The following is a 15,274-nucleotide window of genomic DNA, read 5'->3' on the forward strand; positions in this document are numbered from 1 at the left end:
TCAAAGGTTTTACGTTCTTGGATTGTCTTAAAGTTCCCTTTTAGCATTCTTACCATAAAGTCATTGGTGCAATGGTCAGTTTTTCCAAAGTATTGTGACAGAGGTGACAACCGGTCAAAATGACTGTTAGGTTTTTTTGTGGTGGTGGAGGCTGCGACTTTTGAGGTTTTTGCATCCTTAGCCTCCTCTGTGTAGGAGCTCTAGAAGTAGTGGAGGATGGAACGTATCTCTTCTTGGTGTATGAAGAGGAATAATAGGAGTGACGATAGCATCTGGCAGGGTATAGTTTAGCAGCTTTGAAAGTTGCAAGGGTGGGCATATTTTGCTCATGTCTTATGATTTTTTGCATAGCTTCCTTTATTTTCTCTCCAAATAGTTCATCCCCCAAGCATGGGATACTAGCAAGACGGTCTTGAACATTTTGGTCGAAGTCTGAAATGCAAAGCCATGAACTTCCTTATTTCCAGAAGATTCTTTGTAACATTTTGGAAGTCAGAAAACGGATCCAAAGACAAAAACTGTTCAAACTTTGAAAGGAGCTGTGCTAATAACTTCATGTAAAAACTACTACAGAAGTTATAGCTGGGAATGCGACTGGTAAGCATGGAGTTCTGGAACAGATATCTTCCACACTTGTCCAGGGTTCTCCCGTCTCTTCTTCAACTTCTCCAACTGCAGTTGGACGAACCCGTCACAATGGCCAGGCCAAACACACACCAATGCGTAGCTCTACTTCTACTCCTCCTGCTCTCCTCCAGGCTTTGCAACGCAGACAACTCCAAGGCTTCCCCCATCCCCATCCACTTCACGCTGCACCGATCAGTAAAACCCAGAACCCCTACATACACTCTCCACTCCACACAAGACCACCCTCATGCCTATTCGCCCAACAGCCCCCCTCACCCCTATAAACCGACCAAGCCCCACCCAAAAAAACCAAGAAATCTAAAAAAACTTGCGTACTCTGACAGTGTTCCCTCTAAGCTGAGCAGGTGTCCTCCAGCTGCATTGCTACCACTAGGGGGTGGAATATTTTCAGTCGCTAAGGACAGGTATGTTCCCTGGAGTCCTGCAGAACTTGCCTGTCCCTCACAATTGAAAAATGTGACAGTAAAACAGCACCCTCTATTGGTGAGACTGTGGGTGGAGGACTCCTGCTCAGCTTAGAGGGAACAGTGCGTCCCCACCCAACCACACCAACCACCAGACCCTACTGGGTTTTTACCTGAACATCAGATCAATGAGGAATAAATCCACTCTGATCAAAGACTGGCTGACCGAAACTAACCCCGACTTTGTCCTTCTCACAGAAACCTGGTTGCTATCAGACGAAGACATCATCATTAAAGATTGTCTACCTCCACGATTCAAGATACTCTCCCTAGCCAGAACATGGGGAAGAGGAGGAGGACTAGCACTAATCTTCCAAGACCACCTCAATGCTTCCATTCTCAACACAACCTCTTCGCCCAATTCCAAAATTCTAACCATCGCCCTAGCATCAAAATCTCTGCCCTCCTCACTAACCATCACTTTATTTTACATACCCCCCAAAAAATGGTCCACGACCAAAGATGACTTCGCTGAATCACTACTTACCAATTCTCTAACAAGCCCATACAACCTACTGTGCGGGGACATCAACATACACCTCGAGCAAACTGACCAACCTGAAATCTCGGATTTCTGGTCATTGCTCTCCCAACTAGGCTTTGACAAACACCCCCCTATCAAAACCCACCAAAGAGGATATCAGTTAGACCTGGTAACTCTATCCTCTAAGGAACAGGCCAATCCCAATTTTTATTGGAAACAAAGCAGCTGGTCAGACTCCCTTTGGTCCGACCACCGCCTATGTACCTTCACCATTGGATGCCAACTCAAACCCCCTAAAAGCGGCAAAACAAGAATTATCAAAACCCACTCTACCAGAGGAAAGATTGACCCAACGGAATTCTGGTCCCATTTCGAAATCAACACCAATCCAATAGAAGATACGGAACAAATCATGACCTTCTGGATACAAGATAGTACCAGCATACTAAACGAGATTGCCCCCACAAAAACCCGCAGAATAAGAACCCCTAACCAAGAGGGCTGGTTCGATCCTGAACTGCTACTATGCAAGAAGGATCTCAGAATAGCTGAAAGATTATGGCTAAAATCCGGAACCCTATAACACAGATTGGCCTGGAGACAAAAATTAAAAAAGTACAAAACCCTCACTGATGAAAAAAGAAAAAATTTCTACTCCCACAAAATTGGTAATACTAAAACCAATAGCAGCAACCTCTTCAGATTGGTCAACAACCTATACAACATAAAAACCTTCACTAACTTACATGAAGAATCCACCTTAACCGCCAACATCCTTGCCGACTTCTTCAACACCAAGATCCAAAAATTAAGAACAACACTACCCGTCAGTCCCAACCCCCTCGAGCTCTTCCCCATCCTCACAGACATGAATTCATCAAACCCAGATCCTGGAGTCAGAGTCGACCTTAGCTGGAAACAATTCGCATTAACCGATTGGCAAACCTTCAATACTTACTACAACAAGTATACACACTCCTATTGCCACCTGGACACATGCCCACCAAATATCATGAAAACTGCCCCCCCCCCCAACTTTAAAGCAAAAATGATGACATGGGTTAATCACCTACTATCCACAGGAAACTTCCCGTCTGAGCAAGGTCATATAATGATTACCCCAATTTTAAAAAACGCGAAAGAACCACCTAACTCCCCATCTAACTATAGACCAATCGCCAGCATCCCCCTATTTACCAAAATAACGGAAGGGATGGAAAAGGCGGAACTTTCCGTATACCTTGAAAAATTCAACATTCTATGTGACAACCAATCAGGCTTTCGCGCGGACCATAGCACTGAAACCATCATAGCCTCCCTTCTCGACCACTTCCACACGCTTTTCAGTCAGGGCTCAAGTGCCCTGATCATACAACTCGACCTGAGCAATGCCTTTGACCTGGTCGACCACACCATTCTCCTTGAATGCCTAGCTCACATTGGCATCTCAGACCAGGTCCTTAACTGGTTCCAGGGTTTCCTACAAAATAGATCATACAAGATATTCAAGAATAACTCTTTCTCTTACTGCTGGGACAACACCTGTGGGGTCCCGCAGGGCTCCCCCCTATCCCCCATCCTATTCAACGTATACCTAGCCTCCCTAGGTAAACTCTTACACAACCTAAATCTCAAATTCTTTATTTATGCAGACGATATCACAATAGCCATCCCACTAACCAACTTTTCACAAGAACTACTCGATCACATTACAAACATTCTCAACCAGATAGAACTCTGGATGCTTTCATTCAGACTGAAATTAAACCCTGACAAATCAAAATTCTTCCTAGCCACCCCCAAAGATAAAATTAAGGAAACCACAATTCAACTAAACGGAAAGACCTTCCCCCTTGATCCGATCATAAAAATTCTGGGAGTCACGCTGTACAAAAACCTATCCCTAGAAAACCATACCGACATCATCGTTAGGAAAAGCTTCTCGGTGCTCTGGAAACTTCGCACCATAAAAAAATACTTCAATGACACTGCATTCCGCCTACTTGTACAATCCTCCATCCTCAGCATTCTCGACTACTGCAACACCATTTTCCTTAATGCCACAAAGAAAAATACCAGGAGACTAAAAATAATCCAAAATACCGCAGTGCGCCTCATTTTTGGCCTAAAGAAATGGGAACATGTCACCCCTTTCTACCACCAACTACACTGGCTGCCATTTGAATCTAGAGTTCTTTTTAAATTTGCATGCTTCTGTTACAAATCGGTTAATGGTTCTTCTCCTAGTTACATAAATACCCACTTTAACCTTTATTGCAACAACAGGACATCACGCAGAATTCAACTGTTCGCCTTCCCTTCGCCAAAATACTGTCTTCTCAAAAGATTCCTCGATAGATCTTTCGCCTCCCAAGCAGCCAAGTCGAACCCATGGCTAGCCCAGATGATACTCGAGGCCCCCACTTACCTTGCCTTCAGAAAACTACTAAAAACTTACCTATTCAGCAAACATGACCCTTAATTAATCCCTTCACCCCACATAACACCGGCCCCACCCCTACCCCCTTTCGCCCTCACCAGATCCTCCCTTGTCCCACTCTCTACTTCCCTTGTCTAGTTCGATCAAAGCTGCAATTTCTGTTAAATTGCTGTACATTTTCCCTTCATTGCAGATTACTGTAAACTGCTGTAACTTCATCGCTGACTGTTGTAAATTGTTGTAATCTATCGTAAATCTGATTGTAATTTGTTGTAAATCTGCTTGTAACTTGTTCTAAATAAGCTTGTCAATGCAGATCATTTGTTAATTGATGTAAACCGCCTAGAACTCGCTGGGTATGGCGGTATATAAGAATAAAGTTATTATTATTATTATTATTATTCTTGGAGGAGTTCTAGCATAAGATCTAGAACTGTTAATGCAGATTCCACCAGGAGAGACTGATGCTGTAACTGAGGTTTATCAAACCCTGGATGTCACCTCTGTCACAATACTTTGGAAAAACTGACTGCTGCACCAATGATTTTATGGTAAGAATGCTGAAAGGGAACTTTAAGACAATCCAAGAATGTAAAACCTTTGAAATCAAAATGATAAGATATTTTGACACCTGACAGACAGGACTTAACATAGATCTGGGCTTCCTTTCCCACTGGGCTCTGCCACCTTTCTGTTTCCTGCTCACCCACCCATACCTCCTTCTTCCTAGCCCTGAATGCTTTCATGTTTTCCTTATATATACTGATATTTGTCAACATTTGCTTATTTTTGATCTGAAGAAGGGTTACCTTCAAAAGCTCATCATAAAATGCATTGAGTTAGTCCAATAAAAAAGGCATTATCTTATTTACTTTGTTTTTTGTTTTTTTTTTCTATATATTATCTTGGAAATGGACTAACATGGCCACCACACCATTTCACTCAACATTATTTTCAAAATGCTTTTAAAGAAAGATTAAAAAAAATAAAAATAAAAATTAAATTCTACAAGAAAAAAAGCCCAATACTCATTTCAGTTATGCAAATGTTTCTGGATATCATTAAAATATTCAAGAATATTTGCTTTCTGCCATATCATCTATACCAGTGATTCATAAACTCGTCCTGGGAGACCCCAGCCAGTCGGGTATTCAAGATATTTCTAATGAATATACACGAGCGAGATATGCCTATAAAGTAGGTAGTAGGCATGCAAATTTTTAGGGATATCTTGAAAACCCAACTGGCTGGGGGAACCACTGATCTATACCAATATCTCATATTTCTGATCTTGCACATGCCCTCTAGAGCAGTGTTTTTCAACCTTTTTACACCTATGGACCGGCAGAAATAAAATAATTATTCTGTGGATCGGCATCAGACCGAACACTGGGCTAAGTCGTGGGCCAGACCCCGCCCATCTCTACCCAATCTCCACCCCAGACCCCACCCCCATAATAGTACTAATTGCACCTTGCATGTCCCGTGTCTCATCCGGAAGCCTTCTCTCTGACGTTGCAACGTCAGAGAGAAGGCTTCCGGTTCAGGCGCAGGATGCCCATAGGAACCACTGCCTGTGGCTTTGTGCACTGAATCAGTTAGGAAGAGGAAGCTGGCTTGAAGATAACGCCGCATCGATCGCACTGTGGACCTGCGGTTGAAGAACACTGTTTTGGGCCTGACGCACATGCTGGCCCTGTGGACAGGCAGGAAATTTCTGTGGACCGGCACTGGTCCATGAACCAGTGGTTGAAGAACAGAGCTCTGATATCTGCTCTCAGGAACTGCACAGAAATTCTACCCAGAACCTGTTCATGACATTGAAATAAATGTATCACTGAAGCTTCTTTTGGGAGCAGCCAAGCTTTCAGTCAGAAGTATTTTTAAATGCATTCAATTTAAATTTAGAACTAACCTGTCAAATGGCAACTGTTTTCCAAGAAAATCAACTGAAATTTATCTTCCAGCTTGTGGAGACTGCACATACTGTATATAAAATCTGTGTACCGTAATAACTCCTACTCACCAGACATTCTAGAAATACATGATAGGTGATACTTTTCTTTTTGTGAAAACTTTTCAATAGTTTATTTAGTTACATTTACAGTAATTGAAATTTAAAAAAAAATGAACTAAGAGGCATGTACGATTGTGGTATGACTTTGGGTGCTCTCCTTTTGATTTACGGAGTTCTTTGTGTTTTAAACTGCATTATTTATTTATTGAAAACCACTCTGGTTGCTTTGGTAGTACAGCGGTATATCAAGTTAAGAATAAACTGTAAACTGTAATTTTAATAAAGTGTTTTAGGGTGCTAATGCGCAGTTTAGCACATGGTAACAGCCAACGCACAAGCTTGGCAATTGCTTTTGTGGTAATTTTGCCATTACCACATGCTAAACTACACATTAATAACATTTTGTGTTCCATGGGCACGGATGGAGATTGGGGGTGGAGAAGTTTCAGCAGTTAACACACTGCGCTTGCTGCATGCTGAGTAATTCACAATGCAAAACCCCTTTCCGCCTCCTAAATAAGAAGCACTCATTGGTTCAGTAAAAACAAAGAAGACCCGAGTTTCCACAGAGAAAGAAGAACAACTGCAAACAAACGAGACTGTGGAAACACAATGTTCTCGGACCTTGGTTGTAGTTTATTCAGAATTTTCTTAATAAAAGCCATAAAAACAGTAGAAACGATCTACATATATCTAAAGAGGACCCACCACAGGCTATGTTTTGGCTGAACACGCCTTCCTCAGGGATCCAAAATATGATGAACCAAACTTAAGACAGCGTGGAAAAAGTCTTGAGAAGCCAATCACAGAAATAAACACTCTCAACGTAAAATTGCAGTCTATAAAGTGGTGCCGAAATCTCAAAAGGGAGCATAGCCAGGGGAAGAGCATGGACAGATCATAGGTGTTCCTAAGCATTATCACCTGCTGATCAGGTGATTCCCAAATTTTCAGCGGCACATATCTGTGTAGTGCAATTCAAAATCTGGAGTGAATCGCTGTGGTGCTATCCACTGAGGCCTGGATTCTATATAGTGCGGCCCAAGTTTCACACTGCAAATCTGTGCGCAGCCCAGATTTCCACGCACAACTTAATTTGTTTAACAAGCTAATTGCCGATTATCAGTGTTGATTAACACCTAATAACTCATGCTAATAGGCACTAATTAGACGTTATGTACACAACTGTCTAAATGCAGTCTGTAAAGCGATGCATGCAAATTCTAGTGTGCGAATCTCAAACGGGTCATGGCCAGGGGAGGAGCGTGGGCATTCCTAAACGTTAGGCGCATTGTTATAAGATACAGATGGTGTGCACACAACTTAGGTACAGGTATTTAGGCCTGGTTTTCAATGCACTAAATAGGTAAGCCTAAATGTTAGCTGAATTCTGTATATGGTGAGTGCCTTTTATAGAATCACACTAAGCCCTAGTCTGATATGACATGAAATGAAAAGTGTCAAGAAAAGTGTAAGCTTCATGGCTCCACATCATTCTCTTCTTAGTTGGGCTGAGAACTTTCCAGTGGTCCCTCGTATGCACATAACCAGCTTGCATCTGTTCACAGACTTGTAGACTTGATCTGATAGCAGCTGAATTTCACTGCTTTCCAAATAACTTATTATTCTACCCCTGGAACACCCTTAGTCCCTTCTCTACATATAAGCACAAATTCTTGTCATATACAAACAACTCAAATTTAAGCATCCCATGGTCCAGCAAATTAAAAAACAAACAAACCCAAACCACTTATGTCAACAACACCAGCTGCAGAACTGATTTTGAATATCAGCCCAGGAATGTCCAATGCTGTGTTGTTCGGTGTACTTACCACACAATCATCTTTCAAGGGAGAGGAGAGGGTGGGAGGGAGGGAGGGAGGGAGGGAGGGAGTGAAAGAGACAGAGACGAGGGAGTAGAGAGAAAGAGAAAGAAAGAAAACTGGCAGTGCGCACTGAAAGCAGTGACTATCTCTGGCAGACAGTGTACCTTTTGTAAAGACACATGTTAGAAAAGTCTGACAGGAGCCGTGTCTGCTCTCAGCTGCTCTGCTGATATAAGCAATGCTTTGTAAAGGTCCTCAAACTCTTGCACATTTATCACATTTTGCAGCTTAAAAAAACTACAATCCAGAATGCATTAAAGTAAGGAGGGTTTTTTTTCACTGATCTACACATCATACTCTACGGCCCGGATTCTGTATAGGACGTCCTGTACAGAATCGGAACAAAACCCGCCCAAAGTAAACCCGATTCTATAACCGACGTCCATGTTGCAGACGCCGGTTACAGAATTGGGTTTTTGCTTAGAGTTTAGATGTGGCCGCTATAGCGGGAGGGGCCTTAGGTACTTGGGCAAATCAGGCCCTAGGATCCTGTGGGTTGGGCAGGGGAGGGGCGGGCTTGCCTCATTTGGACAGAGGTGGGCCTGTTGGCCAGACGGTGCGAAGATCCTGTCCGGCCAACTTGGCAGTAAGCTTGAGGGGGTTTCCAGGGTGAGGGGTTCGTTAGGGGGGGGGGGGGTCCGGCAGGAGGGGTTGGCCACCCTCCTGCCGGCGATCTTAGGAGGGACATTGAGGGGTCTGGCAGGAGGGGTTGGGCACCCTCCTGTCGGCGATCTTCGGGGAGGCAGTTGAGGGGTCCGGGGAGGGTGGCTAGGCATTTTGTTTGGGGGGGGTCATTGTGGGGGGTCCGGCAGGAGGGGTTGGGTACCCTCCTGCTGGCAATCTTTGGGGGGGAGGCAGTTTTTTTAGGCAGGAGGGGTTGGGCACCCTCTTGCCGCGAACATCGGGGGGAGGGGTTGGGGAGACTGGCGGCCATAGCTGCAGCCACTATATTAATCGCAGCAGGGAGATCCCTTGCCGCGATAAAGTATAGTGGCCGCGTCTACTTACCATGTAGGCCAGCATTTTGCTCTGCTAGGGAGACGCGCCTTAGGCAAGTTTAGATGGGCTTGTGGGCCTACCTAGGCTCCCGGAGGCGCCTTCAATATAGGCGGCCTGCTTGGGGAGCATTTTTTTAGTAAACGTGCCTCCCGATTGGCTGATTAGACAGCTGTAGGACGCCTACAACTGCCTACAATTGGGACACACTTTGCAGAATCAGGGCCTACATGTTCAATACAAAAGAACAATTATAGAAATATTCAGAAAGTAATTAAAGGATAAAAAACCAAAATTTTTAGTAATAGACCTCCTTAGTTAGGTATTTGAATTTGGTTAGCTTTGGATTCAACCAAATTGGAGTGCATCTTTAGAAAAAGAAACTCTGCACTTACAATAAAAATTCTAATTTTAAAAAAAATCTATTAGTATAGATTTTCTAGGAGAGTTCCTACATCATATGCCACAGGGGGATATTCATGGTTATCTAATAAGCAGAATGCTAAAAGATATTAAGTTGTGAAATTGTTACTGTGAGGTTTTCCTCACAGCAATGTAAATGTTTATTCCTTCCCTTTTACCCAGTAGAGTGATTATACCATGCATTGTACTGATCAAAATTGTATTTCTATTATTAGTTATTCTATCTTACTGTATTACAGTACAGTGAAAAATTGACTTTAAGATACAGCTTAATCTCTTCCTGAGTAAAAATCATTATGTGGTAACTTGGGTGAGTGCTCCAGCCCTGGACCTCTTGGAGATGTATAAGCACTTCAAAACCCAACAATAGCCCTTTATTTGTGGATAGCAATACAACCATGAATGGAAAGCCAGTCTGTATTGACTATGGATGCTTGGGGTTCCTCAGTTACCCCTGGCAGGGTTTTGTAAGCTTTTGTCATCTACTCCTAGGGCATCCCTGACTAGGGTTGCCAGATTTTCCAATTGGAAAATTCAGACCCCCCCCTAGACCCGTCCCCCAGGCCCACCCAGTTCCACCCATCCCCACCCTAATCCCACCCCCAGTCCCAGCCTAGCCCCACCCCCACTGACTGCCCTTGTCAGGCAGGGAGGAAGTCCGCGCATGCCCTGCCCATCTGGACCCCCAAACATGTCCTCAAAAGGAGATATGTCTGGGGAAATCCGGATATCTGGTAACCCTATCCCTGACTTCCCCCAATTCAAAGGTTTTATCCTTCCTGATTTGGGGCATGTCCTCCTGACTTGGCTTCTTTTAAGGTGGCCCAGGGAGAATGTGTCTTAAGGAGAACTTGGGTTTATCTAGCTATTTCCTCACACCTTGATATTTTGTCTATCAATTTTGTCTTTCTCTGATGAGCATATCTGTATATCTAGGGCAGTCCAAATCAGGTGGACCCTTTCAGAATAACAAATTCTTCTTTAGCATTGCACTTGGAAAAGACACACCTCATTTTCTGAAATCCAAAGTCAACATGCTGCCTAAAACTCTAAGAGCTAGATTCACTAACCCTTCCGATCGTGTCCCAACGATCGCAAAACCAGGAAGTCCTTGATTGGCTGAGGAGCCTGAGGCACCTGAGCCAATCAGGGCCTTAGGCCCCTCCCCATGTATCACATGATGCACCAGGGTGTGGCCTAAGGCCGCAGTTCACAGGATGAGGAGGCCTGGAGCAGGAGAGACTGAGCACCCCTCCTGCTCCCAACGTTTTTAAGGTACGGGGAGGGGGGTGGGCCCGGCCGATGGCAGGTTTGTGATGGCAGGAGGGAGTTGGCTCTTTCCTTTAAAAAGGTTGCTAATCCCCACCCTAAGGCTTTAAAATATCAAGTTATGATTAATATTTTAGATATGCATACAAAGGTGTTCAATTATTTATTAGGATTGATTTATTGTCTTTTTGAAGAAATTCACCCAAGGCAGTGCACAGCAAGACTAAGTCCAACATTGAACCCCAAAACCCCACCACAACAACGGCACCCCCAAAACTATGGCAACCCACCTGACACCCCCCAAATCCCTGGCACCCCTGGCACACCCCTGACCCCCCCCCCCATAACCCCATACCTTCAATGACAATCAGGTGGGAGCCATGCCCACTCTCTCCCATAAGCAGGTCCGCCTCTTCATAATGGCAGGCCTTCCCCTTCCTGGTGCATCCTGGGATGGAGCCTAAGGCTTTGATTTGCCCAGGTGCCTAAGGCACCTCCTACCTGGGCCAATCAGAGCCTTTGGCTCCTTCCAGTGCATCCCAGAATACACCAGGAAGGGGAAGGCCCACAATTATGAAGAGGTAGGCCAGCTAGTGGGAAGGAGTGGGCATCCCTCCTACCAGATTGTCATTGAAGGTATGGAATTGTAGGGGGTGTTGCAGTGGAATTCAGGGGTACCACGGTTTGGGGTGAGGTGTCAGGATTCAATGGGGCCTGGTAGCAGGAGGGAGTACAGGGGTGTGTGGGGGGATATCAGGAGTGTGGAGGGATGTCGGGGGATTTTGGAGGGGGGTGTAGTGCGGGAGCTCTCTGTGGAGGGGGCTGGTTGATCAGTGCCTGTGAGGGAAGAAGGGAGAGCAGAATTTCCCTGCCAGTTCAGCTGATCCTGACAGAAGGAATCCCCATCAGCTGAGCTGGCAGGAATTCCCAAAACTGGCTCAGTTGATGGGGATTCCTCTGCTGTGATCAGCTGATGGTAAGTGTTCTGATGCGGTAGGACAATTGAGTACCACATCCAAACAGCTTGCTTTTATTCATTTTTCATGTGGATGCCTTTATATTTGGGAATGTCAAAAAAAGATAGATGTACTAAGGGTTAAAACATCTAGATAGTGTATTTTTTTTAAAAAAAGTTAGATTTGTGGCCGTTTTGAGAATGTGCCTCCTTTCTACTAGATGCTATAGTCTTTTATGATGGAATTTGTTTTCTGAATACATATTTTTAATGTACACTGTTATGATGATCTTTAACAGTTAGAGGTATATCAAATGCTAAATAAACTTGTAAATTTAGGGGAAGAAAAGGGGGAACTTTCCCCTGCATATTTTTTTTAAAAATCTGAATGATTTGTCTGTTTGTTAATTTCTCTCCATTTAAATATTTTCAGTAAACTTTTCTTGGTTCAGAACAAACCCTGGACTGGACTTTGAGTTTTTAGGAGTAGAAGCAAGTGACAATGAGCCCTACATGGTCTGCCTCAGAACCCTGTAAATTCAAGTGTGGTAGGCCTCAGCATATCAGGCCTGCCATTCCTGAAGTATGTATCCCAGGTCTACCCACAAGAGGACCAGCTGTATCTTAATCTTCTGCATCTAGCCTAGCTATGCTTGAATTCTGCCAATCTCAGGCTTTTATTTCCTTACAGTCACTGCAATAAGGGAAATTCAGTACAATCTGCAGTGAGCCATGTCTAATTACTGTACTTGTGTAATGTTGCTCTCCGTACATTTTATTCCTACCTATACTGGCAGATGTTCCAGCACAGAGCCCAGCTCAACTGTAATCAGCCTCTTCCTGGGGTTCCTAGATGACATAGACCCTTTCGTTGGAAGTTAAGTCACAAACTCAGGTTTCAAGTATTCCCTAATGAGGGGGGACTTGTGGCTGCTGCTCTGTTTAAGTCCTTTGACAATATGTTAATTTGAAAAGTTATGGTACAAACAGAATAATGCTGCAGTCGTACCCAGCAGTAGTTATTTCTTTTAAGTTTTTCTATTTTGTTTTAACCTGCTCAGAAAATATCAGTTAATAAACACATATCTCAAAGGTGTTACATGACTACCACCCATCTGGATGTTAAGTAGGGATGTGTGTTTTGTTTTTAGCAACTTTTAGCAATGAAACAGAAAAGTCAGCACAATATCTATTTCTTTCTAAAAAAAAAAATTTTTTTAAATCGTTCTTGCCTAATATACCCCCCTTTTACAAAAACACAATAGTGTTTTTTGGTGCAGGCCGGCACGTTGAATGCTCTGCGCTGCGCCTGACACTCAGAGTTCCCATGAGCATCGGGAGCAGCACAGAGCACTCAGCGTGCCGGCCTGTGCTAAAAACCACTATCGTGGTTTTGTGAAAGGGAGAGATAATACTTTATGAGTAAAAAGTAAAAGTACTGCAGCTATAATGTCTGTTCACCAGGAATTGCTATCAGATTCAACTTCAGCTTCATCTTCACTTTAAGATGTCCCAATTCATAACTTGTTCTTTATGGCTGGAAACCAGTAACCAATTCAAACACAGGCAGCCCCACTGTTCTTATAGGCTATATTCACTGAACAGCAAAATTTAAGGTGAAATGATCCACTGTTTTCATGATGAGGTTTGCAATAGGAAAATCTTGTTCCCAGTTTGACTGTTTCAATTGGTTTACTGAGGAATTTATTTATTTATTTAGATTTTTATCCCGTTCTCCCAGTAGCTCAGAACTGTTTACAAGTAAACATTCACAATGGAGTGAATTGGACATACAAGATTATACAGTAGATTTAAATACTTGGACATACAAGACTGTGCAGCAGTTTAAATATAGGGACTATACAGCAAATTAAGAACAGTAGTTTAAATATAAGTAGTTTAGTTTAGATACAAGTTATTTGAGTATAGGCTGAGAGTGGACTATACAGAAATTTAGGCAGAAGATTAGAATGGAGAAAGAAGGGTAGAGGTGGGGTTTAAGGGGGTTGGGTGTAGACTGAGGGTGACCTTTAGTTGAAGAGGAGGGTCTTTACCATTAAATTGTCATTTAAATCTCCTTTCCACTTTTAACTGCAAGCATCAGATGTAACTAGGTAAAAGTAGTAAAAATTGGTAAAATTATTACTGCAAATATAGGTTTATGAAAAACTATTATCCATTTATAACAATTTATATGTCATCTAATTAGGATGACACTTCATTCAAACTGGTTTACAAATAAACATGATATAAAAGATAAGCATGTGGACCAGCATTTTAGAAAGGATGTGCAAATCGAAACGATACTACTAAGAAATCACCCATGTTAGGGTGTGTACTTTTACTTAAACCCTGATTTAATTACAACTATGAATGGTTCCAAGGTATTTAGAATTGCCATCAATACCAAAATAACTAACTATACGGTACATGGAAACTTGATAGTATGTATTTTTATGAAACCATATATTCTTGGAGTCATTATGCTTACAAATTTATCATGCTTCCACCTTCCACAAATGTATCATAAAACACCTTGGCCCATATGCTCAAAACTCAACGTGCCTTTAATGATCAATGCTAAGCCAGTTTTAACCTGTTTAGTGTCGAAGTATTTCAGCTATTGATGCCCAAAATGGCTAATCGCGGTCTTTCTCATGGTTTGTAGCAGCCTCTAATAATCATATGTAAAGAAATTACAAGCTCATCAATATTAAAAAGAGAACTCCGATCGATACCCAATTTTTAACACTCCAAAATATCTGATAGTTCTAGAGGTGCTGGTACTGTTGAGAAAGCACCAAAGAACAGGTATTTTTTTGTAAATGGGCATAGATGTTGTGCGTGTATTATACACACAAATATCTGTCCCCATTTAAAACCCTTCCCCCTCGACAAAGGCCACAGGAGGGGAGGGATCTTAGGCACTTGAACCAATCAGAGTCTTAGGTCCCTTCCAGGGAATCTCAGGATGCACTGAGAAGGGGCCTAAGGCCCTGATATGCTCAGGTGATTAAGGCCCCTCCTATGGGAGGAGTCTTAGGCCCCTTCAATTGCATCTCAGGGGAGGCCTGCCATTTTGAAGAGATGGCCTTCCAGCAGGAGGGAATGGGCATCTTTCCTGCCAATCTTGAATTTAGAGGTATGGTGGGGTCAGGGGTTCACAGGGGGATGACCCCCAGAAGCAGGAGGGAGTGGGCATCCCTCTTGCCGATCTTCAATGTAAAGGTGGGGAAGGTCAGGCGGGGGGATCCAAGTAGCAGAGGCAGGAGGGAAGCCCCCACCTCCACACACCCCTTCCTCACCCCCTCCTGCCATGCAAGCGACACTTCCCTTCCCCCATACCTCTGTAATGTTCCTGGCGTGGGCCCAGGAAGTGACGTCAGAGAAAGAGCCAATGGTGGCACCACAGCAGGTTGGGGGTTGCTGCTCACGCCAGGAACGTTACAGAGGTATGGGGGAAGGGAAGCAGTGCACATGTGTGGCAGTGGGGGAGGGGGAGGCATGGGGAGCAAGGAGAAGAGGGCGGGTGCCTGTGCCCAAGGTGGACTGCTCCTCCCCCTTACTATGCCACTGCTCCCAGGATACAAACAGCAACAACCTTATCTATGAAAAGGCAGCACTGTAAATATAACATGCCCCAAAGCATCAATATATCATCTAGTGAGAAAACAAAACAAATGGGACTGCTA

General features: G+C 43.6%; 1 protein-coding gene across 7 annotated transcripts in view; it reads right to left on the reverse strand.

The window, feature by feature from the left end:
* Positions 1–15,274, reverse strand: part of KCNH5 (potassium voltage-gated channel subfamily H member 5) — a 316,925-nt gene that overhangs the window by 1,982 nt on the left and 299,669 nt on the right. The gene's annotated exons all lie outside the window — the stretch shown is intronic.

This window comes from Geotrypetes seraphini, chromosome 7 (assembly GCF_902459505.1).
Source record: "Geotrypetes seraphini chromosome 7, aGeoSer1.1, whole genome shotgun sequence".
NCBI lineage: Eukaryota > Metazoa > Chordata > Amphibia > Gymnophiona > Dermophiidae > Geotrypetes > Geotrypetes seraphini.